Source organism: Lissotriton vulgaris, chromosome 2_1 (assembly GCF_964263255.1).
Source record: "Lissotriton vulgaris chromosome 2_1, aLisVul1.2, whole genome shotgun sequence".
Lineage (NCBI taxonomy): Eukaryota > Metazoa > Chordata > Amphibia > Caudata > Salamandridae > Lissotriton > Lissotriton vulgaris.
Window position 1 is genome coordinate 1772991433 of NC_141687.1, and position 19949 is coordinate 1773011381.

Consider the following 19949-nt stretch of genomic DNA (forward strand, 5'->3'; position numbering starts at 1 on the left):
CGAAGTCGCCAGCGGCGCCGAGGCCGAAGCAGTCTGCGGCGTCGGTGCCGAAGCACGCGACCCGCCAGGCCCCGGAGCCGGACCCACTGGGCCCGAAGGCGCCGTGGGGTCCGGTGGAGAAGAGAGCGACCTCATGGCCATGAGGTACCGCTTGATCTCCTCCGGCGTTGCACCCTGTTCAGGGACCTGAAGGTGTGGGGCAGGATGCGGCGCTAACGACTGTGGAGCCACGTGGGCTGTGCCACCCAAGACCCCGGCCACGTCGGGCGAGCGTCGGGGGGGGTCGGAAGAGCGATGACGCCGCTCCGACCTCTCATGCCTCTTACCTGAGGAGGAACCAGAAGACCGATGCCAACTTCTGGAGCTGCGAGGGCTCCGTCCCCGCGACCGATCCCTCGACCTCCCATGGGACAGGGACCTCGAATGGCGCGGGCCGACTGCCGGAGCTCGAGCTGCTTGCGGGACCGCTCCTGCCTAGCCTTCGACGTCAGAGCTCTACAGTCGGAGCAGGAACGGTCGTCGTGGTCGAGGCCTAGGCACTGCAGACACCTGGTGATGGGGGTCGGTACTCGACATCAGTCGACTACACTTTGAGCAGGGCTTGAACCCGGGTATCCCTACCGGCACCTGAAGAGTCGAGAGCGACTCGAAGAAGATCAACAACGATCAAAAAGTTTTAGTCAAAAAGTGACTAAGGGGTAGAGCTTCTCCAGATCTGCGCTAGCTGGCGCGTAAAAAAGAAGAACTGATGTCAGCGGCGTCTAAGTACTCCGACGACGTCATTCCGGCGCTGAAGACGCTGACGACGGACGCAGAGCCGGAGACGACGCCTAATGACGCGCAGGGGTATTGCTATGCAAAAACTTCCGGATCCAGTCTGACGCCTGGGGATATTCTAAGGTAAGGAATCTAATACTAACGTGTTTCTTTCAGATATGCTTCATCATCGGCAATGCTCCTCGTTGGTCGGCGGTGCAATACCCAATGGGCAACACCTCAAAGAGGGGCTCTTTGGCGGAGATCTTTTTCCAACTGCCGTATGGGTGAAGTGTGGGTGAGGGGCCAGTACAGTGTAGACGTTAGTGGAGGTTAAAATTGGGGTAAAGGGTACCAGGATCAGGTTTATTCTAGCGGTCCCTTACTCTAAGTTAAAATCGAATGTAGAATAGACTCGGAGGAAAGTAATGCTCCCTGGTGCGAGTCTAGACTAGTGAACATATTAATGGGTCGACATGTTTCTCGCTCATTGTCGAATGTCAAGCGATTCTTCAGGACCGAGTATGAATAAATAGAATGTGCTAATGTAAACTGTCTACAGAGAGCCTTTACCTTGCTAGAGAGCAGTATTCCATTGTGTGTAAAGGGTCAAAGGTACCTGTGTTGTGCTGTAATTGCCTGTAGTGGGAGACAAAAAAGCAAATCACAACAGGTCGCGATACCACAAGTATAATAAAGGGACACCAAACAAAACACGGTGTGGCATGTCTATGAAAGTGTTGACTTGGCATGCACTATGAAACAGGTGGTCTTATCCATGGTGAGCAAAGTGGGTAGCATGCTCAAAGGTGGAGTCCCTCAGAAAATTAAAAACGGAAAACAGCAGCAATTACTCTAGCTAAAAGTATACAGGTCGGGCACTCACCTATCTTTGTGGATGTGAGCGACAACAACAGCACCCGGCAGGTCGAGTTCCGGGTACAACCTCTTAATTTTCAGGCTAATGATGGTAAATATAAGCCAGTTGTTGAGTAAGACACAAGACACACTGTGTGCCAGATGGGTGATTATAAAGTACAAAAATGACAATGGAGTGTCCCTTTTGATATAAAGGTAGTTTGTAAACTGCCTCGTGAGGCGACAGGACATTATCAGCAGGCTAACCTCTCTGTATATGGAAGTCTAGATACTAGTTGTGCAATGGTGGTCTAATGTAGTAATTGCGTCTCAGCGCAAGGGAGATGGTAATAGCAAGGGCTAGTAGTTACGCCCAAAGTGTCCCCGGGAAAAAGGCAAACAACTTTCCCGAACTCACGCTTACAAACACATTAGCGTGCTGAAAAAACCCCCTTGGGGCTGGTACATGCGCATGTAGTAATAATTAGTAAGCGCAAGTAGAAGCGCCCGTAAAGGCTTGTACATCAAACCAACAAAACAACAAAAAGACTCACTCAGGCGCACTGCGGTTGTGGAGGAATTCCCTTGTTGAGAGGACATAGATAAGTCCTGTTAGGTTCCCTGCAATACTTGCACTTACTTTGTGAATCCCGTGTTTCCTCGGGTAGACCTACCCCTCTCTGCCGGGTCCGGGAAGGTAACCGGATGAAAGCAGAAGTGGGTTGATATACGCCCATGTAGTCACGTGGGATCTGTCACACTGGAAATGGAGGAAGCCAGAGGCTCGCAACCGCGGCGGCCATTTCTCAGTGTGTGTATATGCATCATAGCGGTATTGTCAGTAACAAGACTAGCCTGTATAACGAGGTGTTATTTCAAAGAGTGGGTAAATTACTGATATTGTAGTGTAGTTCCTATTTTCCCAATAGGCCCTGCGCATTGGAATAACATAAACAGTAGTATCGACGTAGAAGTGCGGATCTTCCAGGCCTTTACTGACTATGCTAAACTTAATTGGGTTTGTTACCAACTAGCTCAGAGGTCACTGGAAACTTTCTTGACTGAATAGGAAGTGATCAGCTTCCTTGGCACAGCCAAGAGGGGATTCAGTTTTCCAACAACCGTGCAACATGACAACTTTGCTCCTCAGATAAGAGTCAATCTCTAGAGTCGTGTGAACAATAGAGAGTTATTTGCTTTTAAATTATGACTACGAGTGTATTGTTAAAATGTAAACTGCTTTTTAAAATTATGATTATGAATGTCTTGAACAAAATAATGATAAAGATACTATCACCCTTACATCAGACTTAGAAACCATAGGTCTTAAGCAATTGGTCACGGCCCCAACCCATCAGGCAGGACATGCGCTAGATGGCATGTTGACTAACGTAGAAGACCTACAGGTGACAGAAATCCTTCCCATGACGTGGACCGACCACTCGGCCATTTTCAGTAGGCTGACCATTAAAGATCCGTTCAGGAAGAAGACTTCCCACCCCAAGCCAGGCACTTTTAAGGCGTGGAAAGATATACAACCTAAATATACTTTTAAATAACACTAAACCTGAACTATCTAACGATCCCTGTATTTCTACTTCCCAATTTCATGATTGGCTGAGTGACGCCACGTCACAACTGGCACCCACTAAGTCTCACTCTAGAAACAGAAGTACGCCGACTGCTCAGTGGTACACAGAAGAGCTAAAAATACAGAAACAATTAACAAGAAACAGGGAAAGGTACTGGCGACGAACTTATGACAGTGAAAGTAAGAATAAATATAAAGAAGCTCTAGCCACCTACAAAATTATGATCACGGCAGCAAAGAAGCATTTCTTCTCTCTGCACATAGAACAAGCTAAAAATTCCAGCAAACAGCTGTATAACATAGCTAAAACCCTATCGGGTAACACACCAGACCTAAATCCCCCTCCATCACAATCACTATGTGATGCCCTGTCTGAGTTTTTCTTCACGAAGGTGAATAACATATACCAAGCTTTCACCTTGGAACCTAATACTAATGCTGCCCCCCCCTCGCAGACAGTCCTGAGTAATACCATGACGAGTTTTAAACCTTTAACGACCGATCAAACAAAAACCATACTGAGGGCCATTAAATCAGGCTCCGCCTTGGACCCCTGCCCCACATCGGTGTTAGCCATGGTTTCAGACACAATTATTCCCATTATCACTCACGTCTGCAATATAATATTGAGCTCTGGGACTTATCCAGACTCCTTAAAAAACACGTTGATTAAGCCTTTGCTTAAAAAACCAAATCTTGACAGGAAAGATCTGAAAAACTACCGGCCTATAGCAAGTCTCCCTTTTTTAGCCAAAGTGATAGAGAAAACCATGAACCAGCAGCTGTCGGAACATATAGAGAGAAACAATCTACTTGATGATACCCAGTTTGGGTTCCTTAAATACCATGGAACCGAAACTGCTCTCATCAAAGCAGCGGATGATATTAGACTCATCCAGGACCAAGGAGGGACAGCCTTGCTGGTACTCTTAGACCTCTCTGCAGCATTCGACACGGTTGACCATAAGACCTTGGTCGACCGTGTCGAAAAAATGGGTATCCAGTCCACTGCAAGAAACCTGCTTGCCTCCTTCCTGGCTAATAGAACTCAGGCGGTCACTCTTGGACCATTCCAATCTGCCAAATTGTCGTTGCCGTGTGGGGTTCCTCAAGGCTCATCCCTTAGTCCGACACTATTTAACATCTATGTGTCGGACCTTGCTAGTGTCATCAAAGCACATGGGATGAGCCTAACCTCATACGCAGATGACACACAGTTGGTGTTGGCCATTAAGGGTGACGGACAGGAGGTGGCAGAATGGTTCCAAGGAGGCATGACAGCTATCGGTGAGTGGATGGCAGGAAACTGCCTGAAGCTCAATTCCGAGAAAACGGAGGTTGTCATTTTTGGCAATCTTTTTCCATCCTGGCCGACTACTTGGTGGCCATCAGCATTTGGCATCCCACCTTGTCCTACGCCCAAGGTGAGAAATCTAGGAGTTACCTTTGACAACCAGCTCAACTTTATGGCTCATGCCAATAAGGTAGCGTCCACGGCCCATTTTAAACTAAAAATGATAAGGAAAATTTTGCCTTTTCTGCCTGACACGGCCGCTAAGACCCTGGTCACGTCATTGGTTTTAAGCTCACTAGACTACTGCAACGGACTCTTCCTGAATGCACAATCCAGAGTCACTAAAAAGTTGCAGACGGTACAGAATGCGGCCGCACGCCTGCTGCCCAAAAACCAAAATTTGCACCCATCTCAGATACTCTGAGGACCTACCACTGGCTGTCTATTCAGAACAGGATAAAGTTTAAAGCTATGTGTACAGTCTATAAGGCAATGCAGGATCAGGGGCCTCGTTTCCTTAAAGCTCATCTAATACCATACTGTCCAGCCAGAAAGCTACGATCTGCATCACTTAATCAATTAGTGGGCCCACGTAGCAGAACAGTCACATGGGGCGACCGCCGCTTCCTAGTTGCGGCCCCCAAAATTTGAAATACCCTACCATACCATGTCAAAGCCAGTCCATCACTCTTACAGTTTAGAAAAAATTTGAAGACATGGTTATTCAACCAATAACACAGTACACCCACTGTATACCTCACCTCTATGGAATGACATTACTGCAGTCTAGCGCCGAGACACCCAAGGGTAATTGTTCGCGCTTTATAAGTGTCAGTAAATAAATAAATAAATAAATAAATGTATTTTATATGTATTGGCTTTATGACAAATTGTCGAATAAAAGCTTTACAACAAGAAGTTATTTTACTCAGTCAGTGGTTGTGCAGTTTACTTTCACAATATGTAGAGAATAGAGAGGCGGGCGTTTTCAATAAAAGGTAACATTTATTCAACAGTCTTTCTTCTCGTACAAGAGAAATGAATTGCCACAATTGCAAGACTTGTTATTATAAAAAGTACGTACAGTAAGATGAGTATTGCGAAATAATACTGTAAAAGCATTGATATGGTTTCTTAGCCATACAATGGTTTAAAATGAATAAAACATATATACGTTCATATATACATTAGGCTAAAATGCTCAACTGGTGCTTCTAACTACGCCTACCCCAGTGTACCTGACCTAAGCCTAATACTTGGGAGGGGAGTAAGTAAGTAGCTTTAAGTTAAGTTGGTTTTGCCAAGGTTTGCTTCAAGAATTCTCTCTAAGGGTTTAGTCAACACCATACCGCTGGAATAGAATGATGGAGGTCTGGTATCTCCTTCAGGTACTTGATATCCCAGTCACCGGCAAGGGTAGGCTGGAAACGCCGGAGCTGGATTTCTCTGCAGGAGAAAAGACAGCGTCTCTCTCAGCGCGTCGAGGAGGAGGGGCAGCGTCCGCGGGCAGCTTGCATCTGCTGGGCTCTTGCAGGGGGACGGCTGTTCAGCTCCTAAGTTCACCACACCATCGTTCGTTCGTTAGCAGCGATAGCAGTAGCGATAGCAGCTATGGTATCATCAGCATAACAGCAGCAACTTCAGCGAGACAGCAGCGTTTGCTTAAGGCAACGTTGGTAATATTTATACCTGAAAGGTGCCTTGTTTGACGTACGTTTTTGGACATAAGACGTCAATAAAGATGTCACTAGGAAGTGATCGTCTATCAGTGCTCATTACAGTTCTATTACTAATCAAAACATAGCAAGCGGGGCTTTCCTAGGTTGCTGAGTTTTTATCTTTTTGAAGAACCCGGAGTGTAAATCTAGGAATCTTAAATAGTAACTTCTGCTATGTCATTGCACTAATTAGCTGTAAAGGAAGTGGCAGAGGAAGCGATTCTGAAATGTGGCTCTGTTCGTGTGAGGCCAGAGACGAGTTTCTGAATATTGCATTTGATCGGTTATGCCAATATAGGGAATAAACGGATTTATAGCCGTATAGGGGCATAAGGTCACAGTATCGATCAGGGTCCTAGATTGAAACGCTACAATATTAGACTTTACGTTTTCTCACACCACTCCAAGAAGGCCACCAAACCTGTACTGATTCCACCTATCTCCCATTATGGCACTATGCTGGGATCATCCTCCATTTTGTGCCTGACCCACTTTTGGTACACCTTAATCTCTCATAAGGTCCCATCCACCCACTTTTCACCGTTCTGGTCCTGAAGAGAGCCCCATTAATCACACAGCGGGGGCTAAAACATGTATACCACCACACATAAGCCAACTCATAGGTAAATTACTCCTTAAGTAGTTGCACCACACATATTTTAACAATATTCTGGGCCGCCAACATTAAATACAAAGGCAAGGATTCCCAGAAGTATTTTTAACTGTCTTATATCACATCACATCACATCACATTTTTGCACCCACACCAGCTCCGCTGTAATCAGGCGTCGTAGCACAACCGGGGGGCATTCGGCCGCCTGGTTGGGACCTCAATGATGAAGCATGACACCAACTAGGTTGGTGTGTGAGGGTCTTTTAATAACACCCAATGGGTCCAAACTCATGCCACAAACTGTGACTAAAGTAAGTACACACACGTAGTGGGCCCAGCCACGTTGTTTAAATAAAATCCATCCTGATATAGCCTTGTTTATTTTTTGGTTAAAAGTGGGGTCAAGACAGGTGGTTGGGCATCTCCACTATCTGGAGAGGCCTGTGTGGCATACCCAAGGCTCTGGTATGCACATCCTGCATGGAAGAGGTGTGAACAACTCTGCCCAGAGCAGGTTTTATTCCTGCCCTCTCAGAGCGCAGGTTCTCACCTCAGGAGGTCAGAAACCTGTCTATGGTGGTTGGTTGGTCGAGACCAGTCAGTGAACGCACTCATAGGTGGTAGGTTTTCAGTGGGCAACTCTGAGGTGTCCTCTTGGTGTACCGCTTAATAAATAAGTCACTGGCATCAGTGTGGGCTTATCAAAAAGAGGGGTTTGAGACCAAACAACTTGGGTACAGTGAAGCCATCATGTAGCTGGGGAACTCATAATCATAAGCGTACTGCCCAAGCGCTTGTCAAGGCTTCCCAGCACACTTGTAATATCTAAGGTTCTGCTTAGATATCACAGGGACACATCCACTCGCAGAGTGGTGACCATACATGGGGTATAGTGTACCCTGCCTTAGGGCTGTAAGGCCTGCTGTAGGGGTTCAAGTTCTAGCATTTATAGAGCGCACTACTCACCCAGGGGGTCTCAAGGCGCTAGGGGAGGGGGTTCATTGTTTGTCGAAAAGCCAGCTTTTAAGTTCTTTTCTGAAGGAGATGCGGTTCTGAGTAAGGCGGAGGTGAGTGGGGAGTGAGTCCATGTCTTGGCCGCCAGGAAGGAGAAGGATCTGCCACCCATGGTGGATTTCCGGATGCGCAGGACTGCGGCGAGGGCATGATTGGACGATCTAAGATGACGGGTGGGTTTGTAGAAGGACAGTCGAGTGTTGAGGCATTCGGGTCCTATATTGTAGAGGGCTTTGTGTGCGTGGGTGAGAAGGCGGAAAGTAATTCTTTTGTTAACGGGAAGCCAGTGGAGGTCTTTTAGATGTCTGGTGATGTGATCTTGGCGCGAGAGGTCTAATATGACGCGTTTTGGATGCGCTGGAATTTTTTCTGTAATTTTGCTGTGATTCCGGCGTAGAGTGTGTTACAATAATCCAGTCGACTCGTGACCAGTGCGTGGGTGACAGTCTTTCTTGTCTCGAGAGGGATAAAGCGGAAGATCTTTTTGAGAATGCAAAGTACGTTGAAGCAGGAGGACGAGACGGCGTTGACTTGTCTGGACATCGAGAGAGAGGAGTCTAGGATGAAGCCAAGGTTACATGCATGGTCTGTGGGTGTGGGTGCTGCGCCCAGCGAGGAAGTCAAGTCAAGTCAAGTCATGAAATTTGTATAGCGCACTACATACCCAGAGGGTTTCAAGGCGCTTAGGAAGGGGGGGGAGGATTATTTGTCAAATATCCACTTTTTAAGCTGCTTTCTGAACGCTAGGTGATTCTGGGTGAGGCGAAGGTAAGCGGGGAGTGAGTTCCATGTTTTGGCAGCCAGGTATGAAAAGGATCTGCCTCCCATGGTGGTCTTGTTGATGCGAGGTACAGTGGCGAAGGCTTGGCTGGAAGAGCGAAGTTGGCGGGCGGGGGTGTAGAAGGACAGCCGAGAGTTGAGGCAATCTGGTCCGATGTCGTAGAGTGATTTGTGTGCGTGGGTAAGCAGTCGGAAAGAGATCCTCTTATTGACGGGTAGCCAGTGTAGGTCTCTCAGGTGACCAGAGATGTGTTCGTTGCGTGGGATGTCTAATATGAGCCTGGCTGATGCGTTTTGGATTCGTTGGAGTTTCTTCTGGAGTTTAGCGGTGGTGCCTGCGTAGAGGGTGTTTCCGTAGTCCAGTCGGCTCGTGACCAGAGCATGGGTGACTGTTTTCCTTGTTTCGGAGGGGATCCAGCGAAATGTTTTTCTGAGCATGCGAAGAATGTTAAAGCAGGAGGAGGATACGGCGCTGACTTGTTTGTTCATTGAGAGTGAAGAATCTAGGATGACGCCTAGGTTCCGTGCGTGGTCTGTCGGGATGGGTGCTTTTCCGAGGGCTTCCGGCCACCAGGAGTCATCCCAAGCCGAGGGGGATGTACCTAAGATGAGGACTTCTGTTTTGTCTGAGTTCAGTTTCAGACGGCTTTGTTTCATCCATTCTGCGACTTCTTTCATTCCTTCGTGTAGGTTAGTTTTGGCGGTGCTGGGGTCCCTGGTGAGAGAAAGGATCAGTTGAGTGTCATCCGCGTAGGAGATGATGTTGAGATTGTGTTGGCGAGCGATGGCCGCAAGGGGGCTCATGTAAACGTTGAAGAGGGTGGGGCTGAGTGAGGATCCTTGTGGTACGCCGCAGATGATTTCAGAGGCCTCGGACTTGAATGGTGGGAGGCGGACTCTCTGGGTTCTTCCATTGAGGAACGAGGTGATCCAATCAAGTGCTTTTCCTTGGATTCCGATGTTGTTGAGGCGTTGTAGAAGGGTGCTGTGACAGACTGTATCGAATGCTGCAGAGAGGTCGAGGAGGATGAGGGCGACTGTGTCTCCATTGTCCAGTAGAGTTCGAATGTCGTCTGTTGCTGCGATGAGGGCGGTCTCAGTGCTGTGTTTTGCTCGGAAGCCAGATTGTGAGGGGTCGAGGGATTTGTTGGCTTTGAGGAAGGCGGCGAGCTGGTTGTTGACTGCTTTCTCGATGACTTTGGCCGGGAATGGAAGAAGCGAGATGGGGCGGTAGTTTTTGAGTTCGGTGGGGTCTGCTGTTGGTTTTTTCAGAAGGGCGGTGAGTTCAGCGTGTTTCCAGTCATCCGGGCAGGTGGCGGAGTTGAAGGAGCAGTTGATGACGTCTCGGAGGTGCGGAGCTATGACGGAGTCTGCTTTGTTGAAGATGTGGTGAGGGCATGGGTCTGTGGGGGATCCAGAGTGGATGGAGTTCATCAGGCGGATGGTGTCCTCGGTGGAGATTGGGTTCCAGGCGTTAAGGGTGTTAGCGGGGGGAAGATGGTCTGCAGATGGTAGGGTGGGTTGGCTTCCGGGTTGGTTGTCGAAGCTGTTGTGGATGTCAGCAATCTTGTTGTGGAAGAAAGAGGCTAGGGAGTCGCAGAGGGTTTGAGAGGGGGTGATGTCGTTGGAGTTGGCCGAGGGGTTGGAAAATTCCTTGACGATGTTGAAAAGTTCCTTGCTGTTGTGGGCGTTGTTGTCAAGTCGATCCTTGAATGATGTTTTCTTGGCTTTTCGGATCAGTTGGTGGTGAGTACGAATGGCGCTTTTGAAGGCATCCTTGTTGCTGGTGGATGGGTCTTTTTTCCAGGCCTTTTCAAGGGAGCGGCACAGTTTCTTGGATTTCTTGAGGTCATCGTTGAACCATGAGGCCTTCTTGTTGCCAAGTTTGTGATGACGTTTTTTCAGTGGTGCTAAGGTGTCGGCGGTGTTGGATAGCCAAAGGGTGAGGTTGGAGGCGGCTTCGTTGGCATTAGAAGAGAGGGCTGGGGGGTTTAGAAGGAGCGATGAGGAGATCTGGTCGATGGTGATTTTGTTCCAGTTTCTTTGTGGAGTTGGTTGGTGGTGGTTGATGGGTTTTGGTTTGTTGTAGGTGAAGTGAACGCAGCTGTGGTCAGTCCAGAGGAGCTCCGTAGTGTGGCTGAAGGAGACATGGTTGCTGGAGGTGAAGATGGGGTCGAGTGTGTGACCTGCGATATGGGTGGGGGAAGTGACCAGTTGTTTAAGTCCGAGGTTGGCGAGGTTGTCCAAGAGGGTGGCGGTGTTGCGGTCGTTGAGCTTTTCGAGGTGGAAGTTGAGGTCTCCTAGGAGGATGTAGTCTTTGGAGGGGAGCGCGTGTGGGGTGATGAAGTCCGTGATGTCTTCACTGAATTTTGCGCGGGGTCCTGGTGGTCTGTAGAGGAGGGTGCCTCTAAGAGTTGTCTTGGGGTCGATGTGGATCTGGAAGTGAAGGTGTTCGGAGTTATCGAGGTTGGCGTCGGAGTTGGTGGAAATGCGGATGGATTTCTTATGGACGATAGCGATTCGACCTCCTGTATGGTCGGTGCGGTCCTTGCGTGTGATCTTATAGTCTTCAGGGATAGCGATGGCGATGTCAGGGGCGGAGGAAGCGTTCATCCATGTTTCCGTTAGGAAGGCGACGTCAGGAGATATGGTGTCTAGAAGGTTCCAGAGGTCAATGGCGTGTCTGTGGACCGAGCGGGTGTTGAGAAGGATGCATTCTAGGTGGTTGGGGTCGGGAATCCGTGGTGTGGTCGTAGCGGAGATGTTGTCGGTGCCGCTGAATTTGCAGGAGTAGCAGGAGAAAGGTCCATGGGTTTGTCCAGGGGCGGCTTGGACGCAGTTGGGGGAGCGACCGGGGTTAAGGGCTAGGAGGGTGGCGGCATCGTAGGTAATGCGGGAGGGCTGGGCAGCGCGAGGGGCAGGGGGTCTGGCGCTGGGCGCGGTCCAGGCGCGGACGGGCGTAGACGGGCTTACCTTTGGCGCACCTTCGGCGCGGATGGGGCGCGGACGCTGCGCGTGGACGCTGCGCGCGGGAGCTACTGTCATATATAGATAGTGGAGGGGGAGGGGCGAGGGCGTATCAGCTGGGAGGCGGGGCGGGTGCACGAGGACGACAACGAGGACAACAAACAAAATGGAGGCGGAGGGGGGAGGCACAGCGTAGCGCTACAGGTAAATGCGCTGAGAGCGTAGGGGAAGCAGTTGTAATCTTACAGAGCGCAAATGAGGCACAAAGCAAGCAGAATGTCAACAAAGCGGCACAATTTCAGAAGCCACAGAGCGCCAATGCAAATACACTTTGAGCAGATAAACAGCGCAGATCAAGCAAAGCGCTACTTAGCTATGCAGTAGGCGAAATGAACCAAGTGAATAATTCTGGTAAACGAGGCAAAGCAGCGCGGAGAAACCAGCTGTCTGCAGGGACAGTGGGAGCGACTCCTCAGCTCGTGGGAAAGGAGCGAGTCACGGCGCTTCCAGGGGCAGGGAGCTATTTGAGGACAGTGGGAGGGCGTATCAGCTGGGAGGCGGGTGCACGAGGACGACGACGAGGACAACAAACAAAATGGAGGCGGAGGGGGGAGGCACAGCATAGCGCTACAGGTAAATGCGCTGAGAGCGTAGGGGAAGCAGTTGTAATCTTACAGAGAGCAAATGAGGCACAAAGCAAGCAGAATGTCAACAAAGCGGCACAATTTCAGAAGCCACAGAGCGCCAATGCAAATACACTTTGAGCAGATAAACAGCGCAGATCAAGCAAAGCGCTACTTAGCTATGCAGCAGGCGAAATGAACCAAGTGAATAATTCTGGTAAACGAGGCAAAGCAGCGCGGAGAAACCAGCTGTCTGCAGGGACAGTGGGAGCGACTCCTCAGCTCGTGGGAAAGGAGCGAGTCACGGCGCTTCCAGGGGCAGGGAGCTATTTGAGGACAGTGGGAGGGCGTATCAGCTGGGAGGCGGGGCGGGTGCACGAGGACGACGACGAGGACAACAAACAAAATGGAGGCGGAGGGGGGAGGCACAGCGTAGCGCTACAGGTAAATGCGCTGAGAGCGTAGGGGAAGCAGTTGTAATCTTACAGAGCGCAAATGAGGCACAAAGCAAGCAGAATGTCAACAAAGCGGCACAATTTCAGAAGCCACAGAGCGCCAATGCAAATACACTTGCAAATACATCTGTCTGACACCACCTTCTTAGGAAAACCCACTCTGATAAAGATACAAAGGAGGGCCCTATTCACTGCAGGAGCAGTGGTAGTCCTAAGGGGAATTGCCTTAAAATACCTGGTAGAATGATCCACTACTACCAGCATGAATCTGTTTCCTGATGCAGGTTGAAGGTCAAGGGGGCTGACAATGTCAATCCTTACCCTTTCAAAGGATACCCCAACCACTAGAGGTGGAATTAAGGGGGCCTTTGAGTGACTACCCGCTTTGCCACTGGCTTGGCAGGTAGCACAGGAGTTGCAAAACTCCAACACCCTCTGGGACATGTTTGGCTGTAGAAGTGGCTTTCTAGCCTACTCCAAGTTTTGCTCTGGCCAAGATGCCCAGCCAAGGGGATGTAATGCGCAAATGTGAGGAGAAATTCTCTTAACCGCTGAGGGACTACCACTCTCCTGGTGGCATGGGGTTTGGGGTCTCCGGCCACAGTGAACAAGAGCCCTTCCTCCAATAGGTTATGTGGGAGTGCTGCCATCTATCTTTTCCTGTGCAGCAGCTTGCTGGCTCAGGCTTTCAAGAGTAGGACAGGTCATCTGTCCTTGGCACAGCTTTTCCCTAGAGGGTCCCCCTAGGCCTAGGGGCTTTGCCATGTAAGGCCCAAAATCCCAGGGCCCAGTTACCTCTGGGGCTGCCAGGTCTTCTACTTGAGGAGAAGGGACCTGAGCCGGTGGATGTTCAGAAGCTGGTTTCCAACTCTACTTACCATGCCTGTTTCAGGTCAGTAATTCCGACCCATTTCAAGGACACCATTGCCATTGGATGGACTTGTGTGAAATTATCAGCATTGGTGACTGGATAAGTCCATCCAGTCAGGTACTGTCCTTGAGATACCAGTTTTTCAGTCACCGTGCTGACACTTGTACCTGTAGCTTGCAGAGCTTCTACCATGATCCCATGAATCAAGGCTGTTGTTTCTATTTTTCCATATTAGTAAGCAAAAACAGCTAAGGTTGCAAAGTATACCCCACCCTCAGAAACTAGTATACTTTTTGTGTGGCCTCTGATGTGCTCAGGGCACACTAGGGATCCCACCTAGAGAATTGCTATCACATTGCTAACTGGATCAGTACTAAGGGTATTCTTTTTGGGACAGGCAGAGTCCCCAGTTGGTGTCCAGTCGGTTTACAGTTGTCACTCTATGCCTTTTTGGGATCCCATTTCTTACCTTGGTACCCAGTTATTGGTTGTGAAGAGGTTTGAGGCCCACCCTCCTTAGCAAGTTGTTGGTGGCCTTTAGAAGACTCTTTACTTTTATCCTTAAAGATGTTTACCCTTTTTACCCTGGGAAGGTTTAGTAACCTCTTTCTTCTGGTTACTCCCACCACTGGTAGTTGTAGTCACCCTAGTCTTGACTCAGTGGTCTGCCTTCTTTCCCAATTTTTGGGGAGATGTTGGAACTAGGTCTATCAAGTATTGGTGCAATGTTTCAGAAACACAGATACTCAACAGATGTTCTTTCATAATACAATTATACATCCCATTATAGTCGTACTCTTGGTGTCCTTGTAACCAACCACCTGGTGTCTTTACTGTAAAATCTACAAAATTAACCCAGGACTGACTCCTAGTTTTTTTAGTCCCTTTGAACGTATTCCTATATTCTTGAATGGTGAGTCCAAAGCTCTTAATCAGGGTACACTTCTTGTGCTCAGAGGACTCAGCCTCAGCCGCGTTCAGTGTAAAGAGAACAGTTCCCAAAGGAGAGAGTCCAAATACTTCTGGCTGACCTTCCTCATGCTACAAGCTCTCTTGAATGCTGGAAACCATTTTGTGATGTCATCACCATCTGTATTTTGGGACAATCCGTAGGTATTATGTTGCTGTCACCATTCATGGGTGATAAACCCAGATCTGCGCTTTCCGTTTCAGTGGCCAGTATCCTGTCTTCCAGGGCAATTCTAGTGGCGAATCCCTCCAGGAGGTTCTCCTCTTCTGGGAGATCTTCAGTGTGCCTTGGGCCCTTGGCAAATTGGGTTGGTCAGGGGGCAGAGGTGGTGTAACCTCTCCTTAACGTAAAGGCATGTCTAGGTCATTCTCCTTACTTGTTCCACCCTGGTTCTCATTGTTGGCGGCCTTATCCAAAGGATGGGCCAGCTCATACTCTGCCAACAGATTCTGAAGCATTACAGCGGTATAGTGTGAGCCAGTTTTTATTTTGTACCCTTTACAGAGAGTCCTTATCTGAGCAATTTTTTAGCTGCAGGTAAGGGGTAAGGTCGAGCTCCTTAGCCTCATCCCCTGTTGTACCTTTTATCACACTAAAGTTGTGACTTTTGTAGTGCGAGAAGAAATCCTAACATATGTTTTTCAGTCCTAACTATAGTGCATTTTACATTATTATCAGTATTAAACTGCAGGATTTTAACCAAGGCCCCAACAGCTAGTTTTAAGAATTTAGAAAATATCCGGCCATTCGAAAAAAAATTTTTTTTAACTAAAGGCAGTTTTGGGATTTATGTGTAGTCACTTATTAACCAAGTGGTATCAGCAAATGCAAAGTCATAGACCCCCACGGCTGATTCATCAATGTAGGAAGCTGACTCTCTATGTAGTGTACTAAAAGAAGTACAATGTACAGAGAGTCCAGTGAGTCCTCAGTTGGTTTACAGGAGATAAAGTAGATACAACTAATGCTCTCTTTTGTGGTAGTGTGGGCGAGCAGTTAGGCTTATCAGAGGGTAGTGCTAAGAATTTGTTGAACTCACAGGTGCAATACATGAGACGCACTCAAAGAATACATCTGAGACTAATTCAGAAAAATAAACTTCTTTTTATATATATTTCAAAACCAAAAACTTTGTTTCTAATGTCAGTACTGTTTTTAATAACAATTTGTACAGGTAAGTAAAGCTTTTAAAGTTTTGTGCCTTTACACACAATGTAATCTTAAGGAAGAAAAAGTCAGAGATGCATAAAGGTAGTTACAGTCAGTTCCAGGGATTCACCTACAGGCTTTAGAGTTGAAGTGGGCCAAGGTCCAAGGAACTACCAGGAGTTCTTTGGGAACTGCATGGGTTCTACTAGGAACAGGGTGCTGGTGAAGTTGGTAGCTGGTGCGCTACTCTGAAGGTGGGCGACCTAAAAACAGGCTGCACAGGGGAAATTGGGGACAAGTCCGAGCCCTCCCAAATGGGGGCTTGGGTCACCACGGGTCTTGGAGCAAGGGGGCAAACTTGTTCATTGAGACCCAGGCCGGGCGGCTCGGATGTGGAATGGTTAGTTATGCTGGGTTGGGTGTGCAAAGATGCTCCTCCTGGTCAGGGTAAAACAGCTGGTAGGGACAAAATCAAGGCAGCTGGGCATCTCACAAAGTGGGCGTTAGTGATGCTGACATCCCTCAATGGCTGCTTGCCCCTGCTGCAATGTGAGTCTGGACTAGACTCTTACTGGTGGGGTTTGGTGCAGGGCATCTGGTACCCCGGGGGTTGGTGCTACATGGGTCCAGTTGGCCCTGGTGTCTTCACACTCAGTGGGGAAACAGATCTGACCTTCCAGAGCATGAGTACATTATCCTGGTTATCTGCTGTGTCGGTCAAGCCAGGGAGCTGCAAGACAATAGACCGGCCTCTGTTTGACGATGCCTGTGGACAACCGGGGAGTAGCTCCTTTACTCCAATGGAGACTGTAGGTGGTTTTTGAAGTGCTGAGAGGCTACCCAAGGCTTTGATAGTTCTCTAGTCTTTGGGATGAGTCACTCTATAATGATTTTCGAGAGAGGGCTAAAGACTCCTAATCATCCCTCTTCTCTTGATTCATCGAGTAAGAGTTCTTGTTTTCAGGGGTGCCAGCTAAACACTCAATTTAGGGGTGTTTACGGGGACTGACAGGTAGTAGACAGTGGCTACCTACCTTTAGGGTGTCTACACCCTCTATGAGCACTTCCTGTGGGAAATTAGCGTAACCGTGACCGTAGAATGCTTAAACCAATCCAACACAAGATGGAGGAATCTGAAAAGTAGGGTCCACATCTGATGGCCCATCCTAGGGATGGTGTGGGCTGAATGTGGGCACACCTCCTAATCTTACTAATTTTCCTCCAGTCTTGCCACCAAAAAGTGGGGTCAGGACAGAGGGCAGGCATCTGCAATACTTGGAGAGGTCTGGGTCAAAAAGCAATGGCGTCAGGGCCTTTAAAGCTTTCTGCCCTGGATTGTACATACTGTGTGGAGGAGGTGTGAACCGCTCCGCTAAGAGCAGGCTAAGCTCCTGGCCTCCGAAAGCAAAGGCTCTCTTCTCAGAAGGTCAGAAGCTTGTCTATTGTGGGTGGCTGGTCAATACCAGTCAGTCAACATACTAGTACTCAGTAGGTTTTCAGCGGGGCACCTCTGAGGTGCTCACTCAGTGGATCGCTTAAAAAATCCACCACTGGCATCAGTGTGGTTTTATCAAGAAGAAGAGTTTGGCACCAAACACCTTGTGGTACAGTGAAGCCATCATGTACCTGAGGAACTCATAATCACAAGTGTCTAGGGCATGTACTCACTGTGACTTCTGATAAAAGCTCATAAACAGGATAAGTTGCAGAAGGAGCTTTATTGGTACAACCATCAACAGCAGATCACAGCAACTGACTCTCAAGAAGAAAACATAACATTCTAATAATGATGTCAGGAAGGTAGAGTTGGCAGGGTTCCATTAAAGGCATAGTAACCACAACACATCCCCATACCAACATAAAAGAAAGAAAGAAAGACAAAGCAATATACAACAAAAAGCAAAAGAACGGATTAGGACATAACATAATCCTTAAATTTCCTAGGAACTTGTCTTGCCCTAGGAAGCAATCTTGAATTACCAAGGGCATTGCCTTGACCAAAACCAAAAGAAGAAGATGTATGGCTGTGACAGACATCAGTCAAAGAAGTACTATTAGAAGAATTTTTTAACTCAGTGTACTTTGCCAATCTAGACATGTTCCAAGTACAACCATTGTTCATAGTCACAACATTCTTCCTGATAGCAGTAATGATGAAAGGACCACTGAAATTCGAAGTACCCTTGTGTCCATATTTAGGTTTTTTCACAAGAACACTATCACCAACATTCCATTTCTTGAATCTTACAGCCATCCCATCATCATAACGTTGTTTATACTTCTGTTGATATTCAGCCAACACATCTCTCCTTCTCAACTCACACTCAACACTGTCGTCACACACTCTCTCTGGAAGCCAAGCAGGATTGAGCTTGGAATTAGCCAATCTCCCCCTCAAAGCTTCAAAAGGAGATTTTTGCATGATGGCATTTGGAACAGTGCGATGTGCCCACCAGGTCTCCCTCAACACACTACTGAAAGAAACCTTCGACTGCAAAGCCCTTTGCGCACAACTCTTAACAACCCTATTCATGCGCTCAGTAAGACCGTTCGCCTGAGGCGAATAAAGAGCTGTCTTCTGGTGAACAATCCCAAGATCCTTGAGGAAGCCATCCATCTCACTGGAGGTAAATTGAACACCATTATCTGTAAGTAAATACTTAGGGATACCTTCTGAAACAAATACATCCTTCAGAAATTCAATATTAGCTCTGGAATTCACCATGCCCATACATTTAGAAATCACCCACTTAGAAGTGTAGTCCACAAGTAATACAACAAACCTCTCCTGTGAAGGCATGAGCTCAAAAGGACCAGCTATGTCTGGCCCCACCTTTGTCCAAACTGTAGTGGGAACCTCCACCGGAGAGAGGGGAGAATGACTCGTGGTATGTGACTTGTCATTAGCAGCGCATAAATGACAATCCTTCACAACAGCTTCCACCATTCGATCCATACTAGGTGATTTCTCCCAAGATGTCTCTCATGAGCCAAGTTGACAACTCTCTCACACAAATCATTTGGGGGTACCAATCTGTCCCTTCTTAGCAAATTACCTTGACAAAATGTCAAATCATCTCTGACTGTCCAATAAGGCTTTAGATTATCATCCAGTTAGTCAAATTTAGGCCACCCTTTCCTGATGATCTCTCTCAAAGACTAAAAAACGATATCATTAGCAACACCACTTGACCATTCATCCTTAGACAAGGAAGGCTCCAGTACCCAGTTTATGCAGTCTAGATTACCAGAAAAACAATCACTTTCAATTGGCAACCTGGATAAGCAATCCGCAGGCTTGTTGTTTTGCCCAGGAATATACTGTACAGTAAAATTAAATTCCTGCAGACCTTCACTCCATCTCTTTAATCTAGGCGTCATATGGTCACTCTGATGACAAGAAAATATCTGAACGAGAGGGCGATGATCCGATCTTACAATAAATGGAATCCCCCACAAAACGAACTTGAAATGGTACACTGACCAAAATACAGCCAAAGCTTCCCTTTCAATGCAAGAATAATTCAATTCTGCATCCTTCAAAGCTCTTGAAGCAAAAGCTACCACAACCTCCTCTACATTCACAATCTGGGAAAGTACGGCACCAAGACCTTTCAGACTGGCATCGGTAGTGACAATAGTTTGAAGTTTGGCATCAAAATGACCTAAAGTGGGCATTTTACCAATTTCAGTCCTAATCAAATGGAAAGCTTCCTCAAAATTATCAGACCAAATGAATCAGACACCCTTCTTTAAGAGAGATCTAATGGGTTCAACATGGTAGCGAAACCTTTAACAAATTTGGAATAAAATTCCGCCATACCCAAGAAAGACTTGGCCTGGTCCTTATCTTCAGGAGCTGGTGCCTTGACAATACTCTCAGCTAATTCTAACTTTGGTTGTATCCCCTTCCCAGAGATTACATGGCCAAGATAAGTACTGACTCCAAACCAATTTTGCATTTCTCTTTCTTAACTGTGAGTCCCTTGTCAGATAATCTGTTTAACACTGATCTCAAAACAACACCATGCTCCTTGGCATCCACTCCATTCATCAAAATATCATCCTGGAAGAACATTACGTTATGAAGATCCCCAAGAACAATCTTCATAACTCTTTGGAAACAGGCAGCAGCCGAAGCTAAGTCAAAAGGCATTCTCAAAACCGATAAGCACCAAGGGGTGTGACAAAGGACGTAAGATGCCTAGACTCTTGATGTAAAACAATCTGATGGTACGCAGAGGAGAGGTCGAGAACACTAAATATGGTTGCTCCCTTCAAAATACTAAT

General features: G+C 47.7%; 1 protein-coding gene across 1 annotated transcript in view; it reads right to left on the reverse strand.

The window, feature by feature from the left end:
* Positions 1–19949, reverse strand: part of LOC147733265 (sperm-specific sodium:proton exchanger-like) — a 4638748-nt gene that overhangs the window by 3781141 nt on the left and 837658 nt on the right. The gene's annotated exons all lie outside the window — the stretch shown is intronic.